This window comes from Schistocerca nitens, chromosome 1 (assembly GCF_023898315.1).
Source record: "Schistocerca nitens isolate TAMUIC-IGC-003100 chromosome 1, iqSchNite1.1, whole genome shotgun sequence".
Classification (NCBI taxonomy): domain Eukaryota; kingdom Metazoa; phylum Arthropoda; class Insecta; order Orthoptera; family Acrididae; genus Schistocerca; species Schistocerca nitens.
The window spans coordinates 449,856,543-449,873,973 of NC_064614.1; the positions used below are offsets into that span (position 1 = coordinate 449,856,543).

Below are 17,431 nucleotides of genomic sequence, written 5' to 3' on the forward strand. Positions count from 1 at the left end.
TCCCGGCTGGGTCAGGGATTTTCTCCGCTCAGGGACTGGGTATTGTGTTGTCCTAATCATCGTCATTTCATCCCCATCGAAGCGCAGGTCGCCGAAGTGGCGGCAACTAGAATGACGTGCACCCGGCGGACGGTCTACCCGACGGGAGGCCCTAGCCACACGACATTTACAAAATGTTTGCAAATATGTTAACAAAGGCACTGATATGGCTGGACTCGGAAGAACCAGAGAAAACAGAGAACCTCATCTGATGGATGATACTTCAGTATCAAATGGGCAGATATATAAATCGCAATAAAAATAAAGACCAAGCGAAGCTGGTCTTTTTCACCTAGAGCTCAATAAACCATACTCCAGTCACTATTTTATTTTTCTAAAGAAAGCCGCTGGTTATTTTAAACTGGAGGCGCGTAAGAGCTTCACTAATTCCCGAAACGTAAGTTGTATCCATTTTGTTGATTTATGGCGTACTTTAAGATGTTTTCTTCTAGCCATATTTAAGAACATAACAGGTGGGAGGGCCTCATAATTTATGCCTCCCAGCAGTGTATTTACTGGCTCGGGAATTATGTATGCCCGACGTGCATTCTAAATGCGTTTTCTTCAGCGGCAGTGCGGCCGGGCGCTTTCCTCCCATCAGCAGTTTGTTTTAACCGTGTGCTTGCTTTCTTTCTTTCCTCCCGAGAGGCCGTAATCTGTGTCGCACGTATTATGAGCTGCTGGCCGGCCAGCGTTTCATTTACATTCGCGTTGCTTACCGTTGCGCCACTTAGAGCTCCCGGGTCGGCGTCGTCCCCACCAGCGCCCGACCTACTCTCTGTGCTCCTGCTGGTCTTACCGTTTTCTCCGGCTTCACGCCACATTTCTCTTGCTGTCAAAACGTGGCCACTCATATTACAAAAAGGCACTCAAATTACCAAATTACAAGACACTCGTGTTACAAAGAAAATTAACTCTCATAAAAATTAATGACAAAAAAATTCTATTCAAAGGTTTGTTACTCTACCACCGCTATTCACAGAAAATGATTTTAATTATATCACATTGCCTTTACAGACTATTATTCGGCCCTTTGCATCTTTATGTCCTTTGCTTCTCGAGTATTTTTACGTCTTTTATTGGTGTGTTTGTCTCATGCAAGGAATGGCTCTGAGCACTATGGGACTTAACACCTGAGGTCATCAGTCCCCTAGAACTTAGAACTACTTAAACCTAACTAACCTAAGAACATCACACACATCCATGCCCGAGGCAGGATTCGAACCTGCGACCGTAGCGATCGTGCGGTTCCAGACTGTAGTGCCTAGAACCGCTCGGCCACTCCGGCCTGCTCCCCGTGGTTTTCAAATGCGGCAACACTTACGTTATAAAACGTAGCACATCGCACCGTCGTTCGAAAGGGACATTAAATTGTATCGGACTTGGTGCGAGAGTTCTCATGCCCAGGAAGCCAAGGCCAGTTTTCACTAGAACTGTGGCTGTTAAAACGTCCACAGCCTTCAGACGTACCTTGAGGTCGAAGACTAATCGACGACTTGAGCTAAGAGAAGGATTACGTAATTTGTTTCTAAGAAAAACAGCATGAACAGAAGGTTTTCTCTTATTATTTTTTTTAAATCTTCTGGGTTTCCTCGTATGTATGCAGAGTCTCTGCTTCTTTGGTAGATCAAAACAAGCAAGACACATTTCGCTGTTTGACGGTAGAAGCACCCAAAGCGGGTCCACACGTCACACGGGAAAGTTCGTACTATTTTCCTTTTTTACCGCCAATCGAATCAAAACATACAATGTAAGTATACTGACACTGAATACTGTCGTATATATATATATATATATATATATATATATATATATATATATAAATGGTTCAAATGGCTCTGAGCACTATGGGACTCAACTGCTGAGGTCATTAGTCCCCTAGAACTTAGAACTAGTTAAACCTAACTAACCTAAGGACATCACAAACATCCATGCCCGAGGCAGGATTCGAACCTGCGACCGTAGCGGTCTGGCGGTTCCAGACTCCAGCGCCTTTAACCGCACGGCCACTTCGGCCGGCGTATATATATATATATATATATATATATATATATATATATATATATATATATAGTCCAGTCTACTGTGGATTGTAATCGTAATGAAACTGGCTGACGACTCGGATTTGTTGTGCTAGATGTGGATCGAAATCGAACCCCTACCTGTCGCAGCTAACATCTTACTAGCTGTGCAGTAGAAGCAGACCGTTCAGAGCTCGACTCGAAGATTCAGGCTGTCAGAACACTCTTCCTTTTTCCCATCATTGCATGCAAATGTGACGAGAGAAGGTAAGAATGCCTGACTGCCAAAAAGTTTTCATGTGTCAAGTGGATTCATTACGGGGTACACTTTATTGCAGAGTGTTAATGATTCATTTTGCCTGTAAATTGTAGCTAGACCATTCTCCATCGTCTAGCAAGTTACACAGAAGAGCATCTGTGGAGTCTGAAAACAGAAAGAAGCTAAGAGTCGGGTGATGAGGTGTGTTCAGGCAGTTCATTTAGTAATAGCGTTGTCCACGAAAGGATAAATCCGGGTTCTAGAACTGGTCCGAGCCACGGTTTTAATTTCCCGGGGAGTTTTACTGCAGAATAGTTTTCGGTTTCGACACACTATGCGTCTTTTGAAATCTACCTGTTCCTCGATGTTTTCATCCTACAAGTTCTTTTTATGGTCTCCTAGGCAAAATAAGGGGTGTGTGAGAAAAGTAATGAGACTGACCAAAGTTTTCATTTGTTTCAAACAACAAATTTTCCCCTTCAAAATCGTTCCCTTCGGCAGCCATACACCTGCGGAGTAGTTGTTACCAGTTTTGGTGGCAGCGCTGAAAGGCTTCAGCTGGAAGGGCCTTCAACATGTCGGTCACATGCTTTTGAATGTCCTCCAGAGTTCAGAAATGACGTCCTTTTCAGACGATTTGCAATTTTGGGAAAAGAGATCAGGGGCTCTGTGGAATAACAGGAATGCCTTTTGAGGCCAAAAATTCGGTGAAGGAAGTCGTCATGTGACATAGGGCGTTGCCATGATGCAGCATCCATTTGTGTGCAGTGTCCGGTCTCACTCAATTGACGCTTTTCATGAACTTTTCGAGGTCTTACTTCTAAAATACTTGGTTGACAATGTGTCGTAGATGAACAAATTGTTTATGTGCGACATTCCTGCTGTCAAAAAAGCAAATCAGCATTGTTTTGACCTTTGATTTGCTCATTCGAACTCATGTCTCAGTGTGCCACTCCTCACTTTGGCGCTTTGTCTCAAGATTGTACTCAAAAATCCAGGAATCATTACCTGTGATCACACGAAAGAACCAATGGTGGTCATTAGTAACCCTTTCAAGAAGGTGTTTAACAGATCACCGATAGTCCTTGTTGTTGAACGTTGGTCTGAATTCACAGGAGCACCTACACATTCGACATTTTTCGTCGGTGTTTGAAGTTGAATCTCTCCCTGAGCGAGGTTTCACCTTTCAAGGTGAACTCTGCCTTTAAAAAAATGCGCCAGCGAATAACTTGTGCACCTGATAAGGAATATTCCCCATATACATGCTTCAACTTTTCAAAGGTCACTCGCGCGGATTCACCAAGTTTAACACAAAACTTGACGGCATATGGTTTACCCTAAACTCCGCTGTTCAATTTTTGTAATACACAACAAAAACACAACTTCAGTGACGGCGCTCTCAGAAATCAGATGATGGCTGTACGGAGATGAAACTCGGACTGGGCGTCGAGAAGGGATGAATACACTGCTCTCCACAAGCAGAACAACACAGCATTGCCAGATCGCTCGCAGTGTTGTCAGTCTCATTACTTTCTCACAGGCCTCATAGCGTAGTAGATAAACGTGTAGGGCGAGAAACCGAGTTTCTCAGGATCTACCGGAGATTAATTCGTTGGAAACGAGGTTAACCTATCGTGTTGCAATAAGCGATCGATGGCGGGAGACATTTCATCAGAACAAAGCTGGCTGGAATTGCATGGCACAAACGGCGAGATCGATGCAATGGGATCGCCGTGGAGATTTCGCAAACAGACTATAACAGCGGGGCGTTTCACGCTCAGTGTGATGTGGGATAACGCGCCAGCGGCGAGCACACACGCCGCCGTCACCGATAAAGGAAACCTCATTACCTGTGCAGCCGTCCCGTCGTGTTTGATGACCGTTCGAGCCAGTGCGCGCCGCGCCCCTGCGTACTGGGACGCTCTGCTGCACACACGCCCCCTGCCCTCCCCACTGTGCGCACCGCCCCTGCACTGGTCAAGCCATCGCAAAATGAAGTTACAGTCCTCACGCTTCTACGTACAACAAACTAATCTTGCCTGCTTCCGCTAAGCTCGAATTTCTTCTTACGCTGGCAATGGAAGTCGATGGTCACTTAGACAACAGTGGGCACCAATGTCTGATAACGTCGGTCAGTAACGCATTGCACAAAATTATGACAACGAGTTATGTACAGAAGAAGGAAAACTCATTGATATACATGAAATGTATTGCCAGTTGTGAATGTAGACAACCATTCGCTGTATGATGGAATGACGACTTGGAAAATTGTGCCAGACCGGGACTCGAACCCGGATCTCCCGCTTATCGCGATTGGTCCCTTACAAACAGGTTATCCGAGCACGCTTCAGGGCGGGACCCGATCTTCCATACGTCGTCAACCATGTGTCTACAACCTGTACCCGTACATCCATTATGTACAGGGTGTTTATAAATGAATATCGGGGTTTTAACGCTTTATAATATTTATTATATTAAACTTACAGTTATAAATGATATGTCAAATGAAAGAGCAACGGAAATAGTTTTACCAAGAACCTTATAAATGTTCAATGTAAGCACCATTTGTCACACGGCACACATCAAGTTTATAGCCGAGTTCTTCCCAAACGTTGATAACTGTTTCTTCGGTAATTGTAGCAACAGCTGCTTCAATCCGGTTTCTTAATTGAGAGAGGTCTGCTGGTAGCGGAGGCACGTACACACGACCCTTGATGAAGCCCCAAAGGAAAAAATCGTATGGCGTTAGGTCAGGTGAACGTGGAGGCCATGCAAAGCAAGCCCTGTTATTGGGCCCCTTGCATTTGGGAAGAACTCGGCTATAGACTTGTTGTGTGTGCGGTGTGACAAATGGTGCTCACATTGAACATTTGTAACGTTCTTGGTGCCCGCCCGGTTAGCCGAGCGGTCTAACGCACGGCTTTCCGGAGTTGGAAAGAGCGCCTGGTCCCCGGCACGAATCAGTCCGGCGGACTTGTGTCGAGGTCCGGTGAGCCGGTCAATCTGTGGATGGTTTTGCGAATGCGGGCTGGTTCCCCTTATTCCGCCTCTGCTACACTGTGTCGGCGATTGTTGCGCAAACAAGTTCTCCACGTACGCGTACACCACCATTACGCTACCACGCAAACATAGGGGTTACACTCGTCTGGTGTGAGACGTTCCCTATCGGGGGGGGGGGGGGGGGGGGGGGTCCACTGGGGGCCGAACCGCACAATAACCCTGGGTTCGGTGTGGGGCGACGGACGGGTGAAGTGGACTGCGTTAGTCGTTGTGAGATTGTGGACCACTGCGGCTGCGGCGGGGACGGAGCCCCTCCGTCGTTTCTAGGTATCCAGTTAACATACAACACACAAAGTTCTTGGTAAAACAGTCTGAGTTGCTCTTTCATTCGACATATCATTTATAACTGTAAGTTTAATGTAATAAATATTATAAAGCGTTAAAACCCCGATATTCATTTATAAACACCGTGTATATTCCTGTGCAGGGGCGACATTTCACTTGAAAGTCGCTTGTCCGGTGTCGGCGGATAAATAGGATATTGTAGTGCCTGTGTTGTTTTGAAATGTATTACACTGTATTTGTCAACAAAACAGGTACTGGAGTAAGTTCAAATGAAATGTCTTCCCTGTACAAGAATATACATAATGGATGCACGAGTGCAGCTTGTAGACACATTGTTAACGACATATGGAAGTTCGGGTGTCGCCGTGAAACGTGCTCGGATAGCCTGTTTGTAAGGGACCACTCGCGATAAGCGGGAGATCCGGGTTCGAGTCCCGGTCTGGTAAAAATTTTCATTACCGTCATTCCATTATGCAGCTGACGGTTATCCATATTCACAACTGCGAATACATTTCATGTATTTCAAGACCACTGCAGTCGCCGCGCTGCCTGTTCCAGTGCACAGGCACTGCAGTATCGTAAAATTGATCGATACCGACTTCGAGGAAGGTCAGTTCGAGTTCCGGGAATAATAACCCTACACTTGTCTTAGAAGATATGTTGAAGAAAAGCCGGCCGAAGTGGCCGTGCGGTTAAAGGCGCTGCAGTCTGGAACCGCAAGACCGCTACGGTCGCAGGTTCGAATCCTGCCTCGGGCATGGATGTTTGTGATGTCCTTAGGTTAGTTAGGTTTAACTAGTTCTAAGTTCTAGGGGACTAATGACCTCAGCAGTTGAGTCCCATAGTGCTCAGAGCCATTTGAACCATTTATGTTGAAGAAAGTCAAACCTACTTTTACAGCATTCGTAGATTTAGAGAAAGCTTTTGACAATGTTGAAAACGCACTCGCTGAAATTCGGTAGGTAGAAAGGCCAAAATACAACGATCGAAAGGTTACCTACAAACTGTACAGTAACCAGACAGCAGTTATAAGAGTTCACAGAAGAGAGAGGGACAAGGTTGTAGCCTACTGTCGATATTATGCAATCTAGCAAGCAGTAGAGGAAACCAATGAAACTTTTGGAGAGAAAACTACAGTTGAAGAACAAGAAATTAAAACTTTGATGTTTGCCGATGACATTGTAATTATCAGAAACAGCAAAGGGTTTAGAAGAGCTGTTGAACGGAATGGACAGTGTCTTGAAAGCATAAGAGGTTATAAGGTGAAAATCAACAAACTAAAACGAGGGCAGTCGAATTACATGGGGTGATGTTAAGGGAATTAGATTAAGAAATGAGACACTTATAATAGTAGATGAGTTTTGGGTAGGAAAATAACTGACGATGGCTGTAGTGGAGAGGCTATATCATTCAGGCTGGCAATGGCAAGAAAAGCAATTCTGGGATATATAATATAAAGTTAAGCGATAGTTAGTCTTTCCTGAAGGTATTTGTCAGGAGTGTAGCCGTGTACAGAAGTGAAAGGTGTACTACAGTATAAACAGTTCGTACAAGAAGAGAAGTTGATTACATAGTGTTACAGGAGAATGCTGAAGATTTGATAGATTGATTACAATTGTGGAGAAAAGAAATTTGTGGCATAAGTTGACAAAAAGACGTGAAAACAGTAAGCAGGTTCAAATAGATGCAGGCTGCAGTAGTTATGCAGAAATGGGCAGATCGTTGGCTACACCGCCAGTAACCTTTGGCATTACGTTGCGCTTAACGTTAAGTAAACCTGTTGGTGGATGTGAAGTATTCCAAGAACAATGACTACGCTTAAGGTCAATACTGCAGGATAATCTGAATCAAATAACTTATCCAACAACCTTTTTCCTCAGCAGATCACAAAGGGAATTAATTATTTGAGTTTATCTCTCAGACAACTCTTAGGTTTCGAAAACGTAATTTAGTCTTTTCTTGTCACCAAATGATGTTCAAAAAATGTGTGTGAAATCTTATGGGACTTAACAGCTAAGGTCATCAGTCCCTAAGCTTACACACTAATTAACCTAAATTATCCTAAGGACAAACACACACACCGATGCCCGAGGGAGGACTCGAACCTTCGCCGGGACCAGCCGCACACTCCTTGACTGCAGCGCCCAAGACCGCTCGGCTAATCCCCAAATGACGTCCGCCAAACTGAAATCGTAGATTAAATGGAGACACACTACCAGTACTTGCGTATTAATAACGCTGAAGAATAAACTGGTTTTAAATCAGCTGCCATTCCGAATAAATACATTACGATTCAGGTATTAGCCGGTCGTTTCATGTATGCCCACAGTACCGGCTGTCTGGGCTCTACATCGCTTGTACCTCTCTAAACTGCAACGTGGCTTGACCGTAATACGTCTGCCACACGGAATTTATGCTTTGTATACAATACTCAGTTTTGTTTCGTATCAGCGATCTTCCACGCACAGCTGTCGCCGTATGTGTTATTGCGTCATGATGTCATCGGTAGCATAGGAAAAACGTGCAGTTAGCATCTTTCCCAAAGTATCTAACGTACTCCACTGTATGACGTGGTTGTATACTGAATCACTGTGCTGTTTATATTGCGTAATGCTTTTTATACGCAGAGCAACGCAGCTTTAAAAAATGGATGATGCAACTACTTTCAGTACACAAAAATGGAAAAGCATGTAAGCTAGAAATGAAACTAAATGCCGATGACCTGTCACGCTCAAACGGGGACAGACAGTGTCACACTTTACCACGGCGACCTGAGTTGGCAGCTAATGTGGCGTCCTTCACAATATCTAGTCTACGGTACTTCTGCATCCTTTGAACAGCTCTCTGCCTAGCTGTTCATACTAAAGGCGAGCAGGATCAGTGGCACACTCTTTATTTTTGCGTCTGGGTGCTGTTGTTTAGCGCTGGAGGCAGAACGGCCCGGTATTTATATCTGTTTCCTTCGTATTTCAGTCGTCACGGCCGTTCTGCGCCGTGTTTCCGTAGTCTGCTGCACGCCCCGTTTCTGTTCAGTTTTCTCTAGTGTTTCTAAGAGGCGCAGAACAAATGAATTCGGGCTGTTCTCCCAACCAAAAATGCCGTCTCCGAATAAGCAAAACGATCATAAAATATGCTTTATGCGATTCTGAATGCGGGACAAAGTTGAGTATCGCTGTGATACATCTCTCTCTATTTAATCCCGTATCTGCAAGGAGCTTCAAATTACGGAAAACTGCTACCTTTTGTACTAGAGGTGAAGGTGAAATATAATCATAACACTTACATGATTTACAAAATCGAGTAGGTATAGTTATTGAAGACCTGTATAGCATCGACTACATAAATACTTTCTCTAACTCTCTCTCAAAATCTTTTGCCTGTTTCTTGGTTCAATGAGAAACCAGCATCATGTACCAGAAAATATTTTCTAATACGATATAGGTTCCGCATAACTTGGTTTAATAGTTGCCACAATATTTTCGTGAAATGTTCGAAACTCATGTTTTCTCTGAAAAGTTCATATCGCGGGCACTAACTGTCGCGATTTCGAACAGGGCGTACAGTTCTCTCACTACCATTCACTAATTAAAAGTCCACCCCCTCAACTGAATGGTCAGCGAGTCTGACTGTCATGCTTGGGGACAAGGGGTAGTGTTGTCCTCATTATCATTTCATCATCATCGACACACAATTCACCTTATTTGGTGTCAATTGACAGGGTTTGCTACTTGGCGGCCAAACGTCCCCAGGTTCGGACTCCCGGCCAGCAGTGCCATACGAACAGTTCATTTCACTAACCTGCGTGTGAAGTGGGGCTGTGGTAAGAAACTGGAGCCGCATTCGGGCGAAGTAAGCTTCGAATCCCCATTCAGAACCAGATTGAGGTTTATCATACTTTTTTTAGACAAATGGCGTCATGCTTACTTAATTGTTTCACCATGCAATTATGTAAGTCATTAGAAAGCTAGTTCTTTATTTTTAATGAGACTGAGGTAGACAGACGTTAAACGCGTACTTCACTTTATTGGTCTATCTACCGTCCATTCGGATGTCCAACCGACCGAGCGAGGTGGCGCAGTGGTTAGCACACTGGACTCGCATTCGGGAGGACGACGGTTCAATCCCGTCTCCGGCCATCCTGATTTAGGTTTTCCGTGATTTCCCTAAATCGTTTCAGGCAAATGCCGAGATGGTTCCTTTGAAAGGGCACGGCCGATTTCCTTCTCAATCCTTCCCTAACCCGAGCTTGCGCTCCGTCTCTAATGACCTCGTTGTCGACGGGACGTTAAACACTAACCACCACCACCACCACCACCGGATGCCCAGTTTTCAGCACAGCCACGCCTACGTCATTCACTTCAGTTTGTTCCCTGAAAAATTTGTCTTCCAGTCTCTCGTAGTGACTCCCAACATGCACCTTGGCATTGTTCGCTGAGAAACCCTCATTTTTGAATGTATTTCGGCGTAAAATTTCATGTTCTACAGACATGAGTCAAAACTGGTAATACTCGTACACTTTGGCTTCAGACGCATCGAGATCTTCGCTTTGAAATTCCTGTTTTATTTAGCAAAAGTGTCTCAGGGACCTTTTTTTCCTATTCTGTTCGTCATTTTTCCTGACAGTTTCGTCGTTATATTCAACTACACTAAAAATAGAAATCTCGTACTCTAATTCTCTGATTTCATTGTTAATTTGCTGTATTTGATTTCGATGTGTTGACAGTACACATTTTTTGTTTTTCTGTCATTCATTTTCAGACCTACTTTCAAACTCACGCGTTTAGCGAACGAACTTGCAGCATGCTACAGGTGAAAAATGGGCCCGCGACTTGTTTCATAACTGAAATAAATGGTTGTAACTCCGTCGTAAGTTGCATTAAGTAGTATTTTTATTTTTTGTTATTTCTTGATGGTGACTAGTTCCGGATATCTATGTGTGTTTTCAAACCATCCGTGTCGAAGTGTGGCAATACAGGCGGAATCCTATGTACAAAAACTCCAGTGCATAGGCTGTACAAAGGCTTTCGCCTGTATTGTCACTCTAATGATACGGATGGTTTGAAAATGGACGTAGGTGTCCGAAACTAGTCACCATCAAGAAATAACAAAAAATACTACTTAATGCAACTTACGGCGGATCTACTACCATTTATTTCACTCTTTTAGCATTCATGATATGTACAGAGATGTCTTTCCTGTTAAAATTATAACAGCGTTTTAACACAAACTAACTAAAATTACGAACAATCACTGTGGATGTCATTTTAGCTTACTTTTGATTAGGCTGTGAGCGACGAGAACATGTGTTGCTTTTCTTCTGTGTCACTGCGCTCATGTGATCCAGCTAGTGCACTTGGTTCCATTATCCTTCGCCTCCCGCGAGGAGCATTCGCAGGGAGGGGGAGGGGAATAATTATAGGTTGCACGCCGGAACTGGGTCGCGGAGTGCTCGTAATTCAGACGAGTCACGACTCAATATCCACACAATGACGTCACGCCACTCAACGATAAACAGCAACAGGCCCGGCCGGCCGTGGGACCACGTTCGCCCCAGAATACTTGGTATATCTGGCGAACAGCAATCTGCCCCCTTTACGTTTCTGTCTTACGAGGCTGAGGAGGACGGTGCGTTTCGAATCCGTGCGTCTCGCCGTGGGTTCTCTCCACAGACTTTTCGGTTATCTTCCTGCGAGAGGGAAACGGCTAATGTGCGGTGAAATTGAGATACCGTCCAATTCACCGTGCAATTCCCCCCAGAGTCTTTCTTTTTGCTAGAAACGGCAAATGCTAGCCGCAAGTTCTTCACGCATCTCGCAACAAACTGCACCGCCGCAAAGCTAATATTCCTAGAGATACTGTCACGGCGTTTCGCTTATTTAGCGCACGCTCTTGCTGCGCATAGTCGTCTACCCGCTACGCTGATGACGTCCGCATTTCGCCACATTACGTGGTAACATTGCTATCATCTTCACTGAAAATTTCTTTCGTTTTATGTTCTTAGCGAGGCAGTTTCAACATTCTTGGATACCACCACGGGGGCAGGGATCTTTCATCTTCCAATGTCTATGGTTCTAAACAGGTGACGTAATCTAATGGAGGTGAATCTATAGATGAATGCAACGTCGACATAGTTGTTACCGGGTAAAATCAAGGGAGGGGTTGGAGAATCACGGAAATACGTCAGCATGAATTAACTGAGAAAACCCCAACATGACTCTCTGTGCAATTAATGTGCAAGTTAACGGTCGAAGATGATCTTCAAACCGCTGCGATGCGACAGAAGAGCTCTAGAGGCGGAGCTTAGTATTTCAATAACAAAGTACTGAAATGCATTACGACATGCAAGAGACGACCGGGACACAGTGTGGTGTTCAGGGAGGGACGTTCACGAAAAACACATTATTTAAAATGTGCAAAATATTCACAATTTTGAAGATATGGAGCTGAGATATTGTACAATGCTTTACATGAAATTAACACATTTACTGTTGAGTTCCTTAGATTAGTGTTATTTAACTTTTTTGTGGAATTTAAAAACTTTATTTTCAAAAAGTAATATATGCACCTTTGTCTCAGGAAGTATTCAAGAGATTTCTACAAAATTTTCTTTGCTTAATCTCTTTGCATATATTAAGCTTTTCTCATGAGGTTTTTTGAACATACCGAATAGCAGAATTCTAATGATTTTTTAAAATACATTTTATAAGTATAATATAAAACTGATGCAAAATTCCAAGCACTTTGCCCAGCTTACACGCAGAATTCCAAAATTTATTTTGAGACAACATTTATTGCGTTTATAGAAGAAATAAGTCGAGAAAATTTCGTAATTCGAACCTTCATATCCCGAGAAAAAGATACATAAAATTTAAGAAATATAATTTTCAGAAAGTTCAACCTAATGTTTTTTCTTACATCAGGTCTTCAGAAGGCCTCAGATCTGTTCTCGATGACCCCTTTCCCTAGGAGGCTTCTCGTCTGATTTCTTGTTTCCTGCCTTCTTTCCTTTACCAAGTCTTCAACTGAGTTTTCAGTTGCAAAGAAGCGCCGTAAATCTATTTTTCTCAAGACGTCTGGAGTTAAATTCTATACATTAAAGTCCACACTCTCTAATACCTTCATCCTCCCTACGTTCCCATCATTAAATATAAGAACTGCATCATAAGTTGCAATTCTGACAACTGTAGCACATGAAAATGTGGTTTTGGGGCATCGTTCCATATGAGTGAATTTAGAGACTCATTTGGATTCTGGGTTTTTTAGAAGTTCAAGATCGGCCAGAAACCTGTACATGAGTTTGACAACATCCAGGATACAATTTCCTTGTGAATGTAGGCGTTCTTAAGTCTCTAAGTCTGTAGTTATTTACTCCAGCTAATGTGGCACAGATGATGAATGGGATGTTCCTCTCCTGACACCACATGGATAAATGTAGCCCATACTGCACTTTTCATGTCACTTACCATGGATAGGTTCTGTCTGACAGCCTTGCCTAATACATCTGAATAGCATCTATCGTCTTCTTTGTGAGTCGATTGTGTCCACCAATACCCTTTCCATCTTCCAACTTTTTGCCCTTCGTGTCGCTGATACATTTCTTCAATATGAACCCATTCTCTTCTGATTGTGTCCAATGCAGCCTTCTAGATGTATCCCTTGCAAGTCTGCTTCAAGTAATCCACAGAGTCGTTATTGACCGAGCTAGTATTGAAGTGTTGCTCCTAAAAGTGAGCGTGGCAGAAGGACGCGTCGCATATTTCGTTATTTTTCAGGAACTTTGGATGCGATTTCATCGTTGAGACTTCCGGAACATATTGTCTTTGAATTCTACTAATAAATTAAAATATAAAATGAAAATTGACATTTTCGGTCAATTTCATAAACTGTCCACCTTAATGAGGTCTGATGCAATAGCTGTCAATCTATATTTAAATTATGATTAATATGACATTTAACAATGTACTAAAATATCATTTCATACTCAAAGCAAATACTAAAGACTCTACATGTTTAAACAACTAGACCTGTGTCCGAGGTACTACCTTCCGGCGATTTTTTCGTTTCATTAGAGGCGATAATTAGAGCGGAAGGTGGAGCCCAATTTCATGGTTGGAAAAGGAACTGATAGGGCATGTTAATGGAAACATTGGACGCTGATAACTTCGTCGTTGAGCGCCCTTAAAACCGCAAACACACGCTAATGGAAACACCCCAATATTAGCTTGTAGGGCTGTATGGGAAACAAAGAAGATGTAAGGCAGATAGGGCGAACTGGTATTTGCATTCGATTCAAGCAGATTAGCACTGACGTACACAACACTGCACTATTTCGCTCGTTGTTAGTATATGTGACGCGCTCACTGTCTTTCGGTATAAACAATTTGCCATTAAGTGGCAACGTGTGAATTTAGTTGAGTGAAATACGCGGTTCGTATAATCGCTGATGAAACAGATTGCTCTGGCGACCTCTCTAATAACGCAATAGTCCACAGTCACAATTCGTCGAGGCAAGGATTTCACAATTCCGCGGTACATGGTCGCTGGTAGATGTTTGCATCTAACGTTCATGTTCTGCTCACTCAGATCCGGTGCATTAACAGCAGGAGCTCTAAGCCGGCGCTCTATGACACCTCAGATGCGCTCGATAAGTTTGTTATATGCTGAATTTGGGGATAGAATGTCAACGGAAAATAATTATTTCTGTCCTCGAATCACTGTAATACTATTGTGACCTTGTAAAGAGAACATCCGTGCATCTGGAAGATGCTATGCTATTTGAAGAACGTAAGCCATGGGTGAATGCAATTAATCAGAAGTGGCACTTGACAAATCTTTGTAAGCCTCACGTTGGCTTACAAGAACCACAAGTCTTCTGCAGCACGCCGCCCGCTGTGGCCGAGTGGTTCTAGGCACTTCAGTGCGGAACCGTGCTGCTGCTACGGTCGCAGGTTCGAATCCTGCCTCGGGCATGGATGAGTGTGATGTCCTTAGGTTAGTTAGGTTTAAGTAGTTCTAAGTCTAGGGGACTGATGACCTCAGATCTTAAGTCCCATAGCACTTAGACCCATTTGAACCATATCTTCTGCAGCGCAATACTGCCAACACTGGTCTGGGTCGCACAAGTGCCGCGGCGCATTCGACGAACTGACTTTCCCCTTCAAGGTATCTTCCGACACGGGCACAGACGTGATGTAACCCGAAGCGTTGTGTTCTCGTGGCTATTTCACCTACACGTGTCACTAAATTGAAGTCCCCCGTCACGTTTTTTCTGTCTTTATGTGAAAGCTAATCTCAGGAACGAATGTAGGGGTTTTTATACAGTTGTCACTGATAGGTAGATTGATTCACGATGAACGCTTGTGTATATAATTCATAATCGCTACACCAAATCAAATCATCCCGCCCAGATGCTTTGTGATAACAGTGCGAAGCTGGGGCATGTCGGTAAATAAATATTTCGTTGATTAAAGAAGTTGTGACGCATTGATTGGTCGCTGGGAACCTTTTTTTTTAGCAATATGTAACGAATGGTGCCTTCAAAGACAAATGCGGTTCCTCAGATTGTCACCAATCACGTTTTACAGGTCACTTGTTCTTCCTACATGCACATTCTTGGATGTGACATGGACGTTAAAGCTGTGTCACCCACTAACAGTATCCTCAGAGTTCGCTAATTTTCGACAGATACTAGCGATGGCAACATGTGTAGGACCGAACAGCTACCCCGTTTCCTTGATATCATTGCTCGCAACTGGGCAATCAAAATACGTATATCGTTTGTCGAACTCGTTTGAATTAAGAAAATTTCCCGAGTCTCTTCATCCCTAAAATTTGTTACATAGTTCACTGTAGCTCGTTACCTCGGTAGTGACACGGCCACTACGTCCTGGTTGGCTAGTGTAGAACAAAATCCCTAACACAGCCCAGGCCCTGACCAAAGTATTTTCCCTTTCGTGTACAAATGATCATGAGGCAATTTGTGGCAGGAGATATTTGTGTTTCCAGGAAAAGCAGTAATGCATTCATCTAAAAGATGATACCACGCCCAGACTGAACCCAAGTCACGATTTGGTATCGGCTCCTATTCACGCCTTATGTCATCACTTCCAAGTGGTTCCGCATTGCTCTTGAACGGGTCTCTTGAATAAAAGCAAATTAGTTGCTGTTCTCCAAACTCCTGTCCTCAAAATATCGAGTTGAAATAGGTTTATTTCCGAACAACCTTTCTGAAACAGTATGGGGAAAATGTGACCTATTACTGAAAGAGGAACTGAACTGTATTACAGTGCGTACATCAGTCCATGTCTAATGATCTTACCGTCGACATGATGTTTAATCTTATGTCCTTCCTTCCTTCCGTCATTTAAAGTTCAGTCTGTCAAAAGCTTGTGAAGTCAAAACGATGATTTCACGATCAACGAAGAAAGGCGTCTCGTGATACGTTGCTGGGTCCTGCTGGAACTATTACCCTGTCCAGAAGCAGATGGAAAGTTGTCTGTTTCTGCATTATCGGCTTTTCAAGAGCTCTGATACAGGTATGTAATCATGAACGAGACGATGTACAAGGAAAACACTAAGTCCATTGTGCAACATGAGCGGCGCATTGTCAGAAAACAGGACATGTTCAGGATTTCCTACAGACAGTTCTCCTGCAATGTGGATGCCAAGTGCATTACACTGTGCGACTCCAAAGGTGCGGCAACTTGAAACACACTCCAATGAGATAAGGGAGAGAGTAAGATTCTTGTGAGTGTCTGAATTGCACACAGATTCACCGTGAAATTCTGATGGTATATGGACCACATGCAATGTCGTGTCTAGCCGTAGTGATATGGTGCCAACAATTTGATTAAGGCCGCACAGACGTGGATGGTGATAAATCGGGAAGAACAGATCTTGCACCACGCGATTTCCACCTTTTCGACAACCTGAAAGAACGTCTGGAGGAAAGAAGTTTTCCATCGTTTAGGACGTTCACACCGCGGTTTTCGAATTGTTCCGTGATCAAGGAGAAATTTCGTCGAAGAATTTAACGATTGGTAGAACACACATTTGTGACGTTTTCGAATTGTTCCGTGATCAAGGAGAAATTTCGTCGAAGAATTTAACGATTGGTAGAACACACATTTGTGACTATGTTGAAAAATAATGTTTTGTATATGTGCCTGAAGTGTGATGCAGCATTCAATAGAGACTACTTGGTCTGTCATTATTAGGACTAACTTTCAGAAGTCCCCTCATACCAACATAAGAGCAGAAATCATTTCACAAGGTAGAATCGAAGGTATGGGCATGTGTCTTACCTGGGCACTCAAATTTTAACAAGCTCTCGTAACGGACAGAATCCATCTGTTATTGCAGTAAACCATCACAAAATAATCATATGAAACTGTTTCTTCCTCAGTATATGCTAGTTGCTGTACCTCGATGCTTTTAGGAATTTCAGAAATGACACAAAGAACGGTATGACTTAGTTGCGTATGAGACAACGCCGACGTCTACTGATACAAACCTGAGTGTGGATGTAGAATTCAGTAAGAAAAGTGTAAGTAGTATGGTGCCGTCGGCTTGCCTAAGTATGACATTTCTGATAGCTTCAGAGGTTTACCAGAGTGTGAGCGCCGCCACTGTAGATAGGGCAGACAAAGGGGAGAAGTTTCTGATCTGCTTTTGCTGCTCTACTTGGTGTGTACTTTGCCGCAAAACGTGGTATTACAGAAGACGTGCTGCTTCAAATAATTATAATTTTCGGCGGAGGAAGGTCAAA

The 17,431-nt window shown here is 43.4% G+C and overlaps 1 protein-coding gene across 3 annotated transcripts in view; it reads left to right on the forward strand.

Annotated features, from left to right (window-relative positions):
* Positions 1 to 17,431, forward strand: part of LOC126251534 (thymocyte selection-associated high mobility group box protein TOX-like) — a 488,002-nt gene that overhangs the window by 192,316 nt on the left and 278,255 nt on the right. The gene's annotated exons all lie outside the window — the stretch shown is intronic.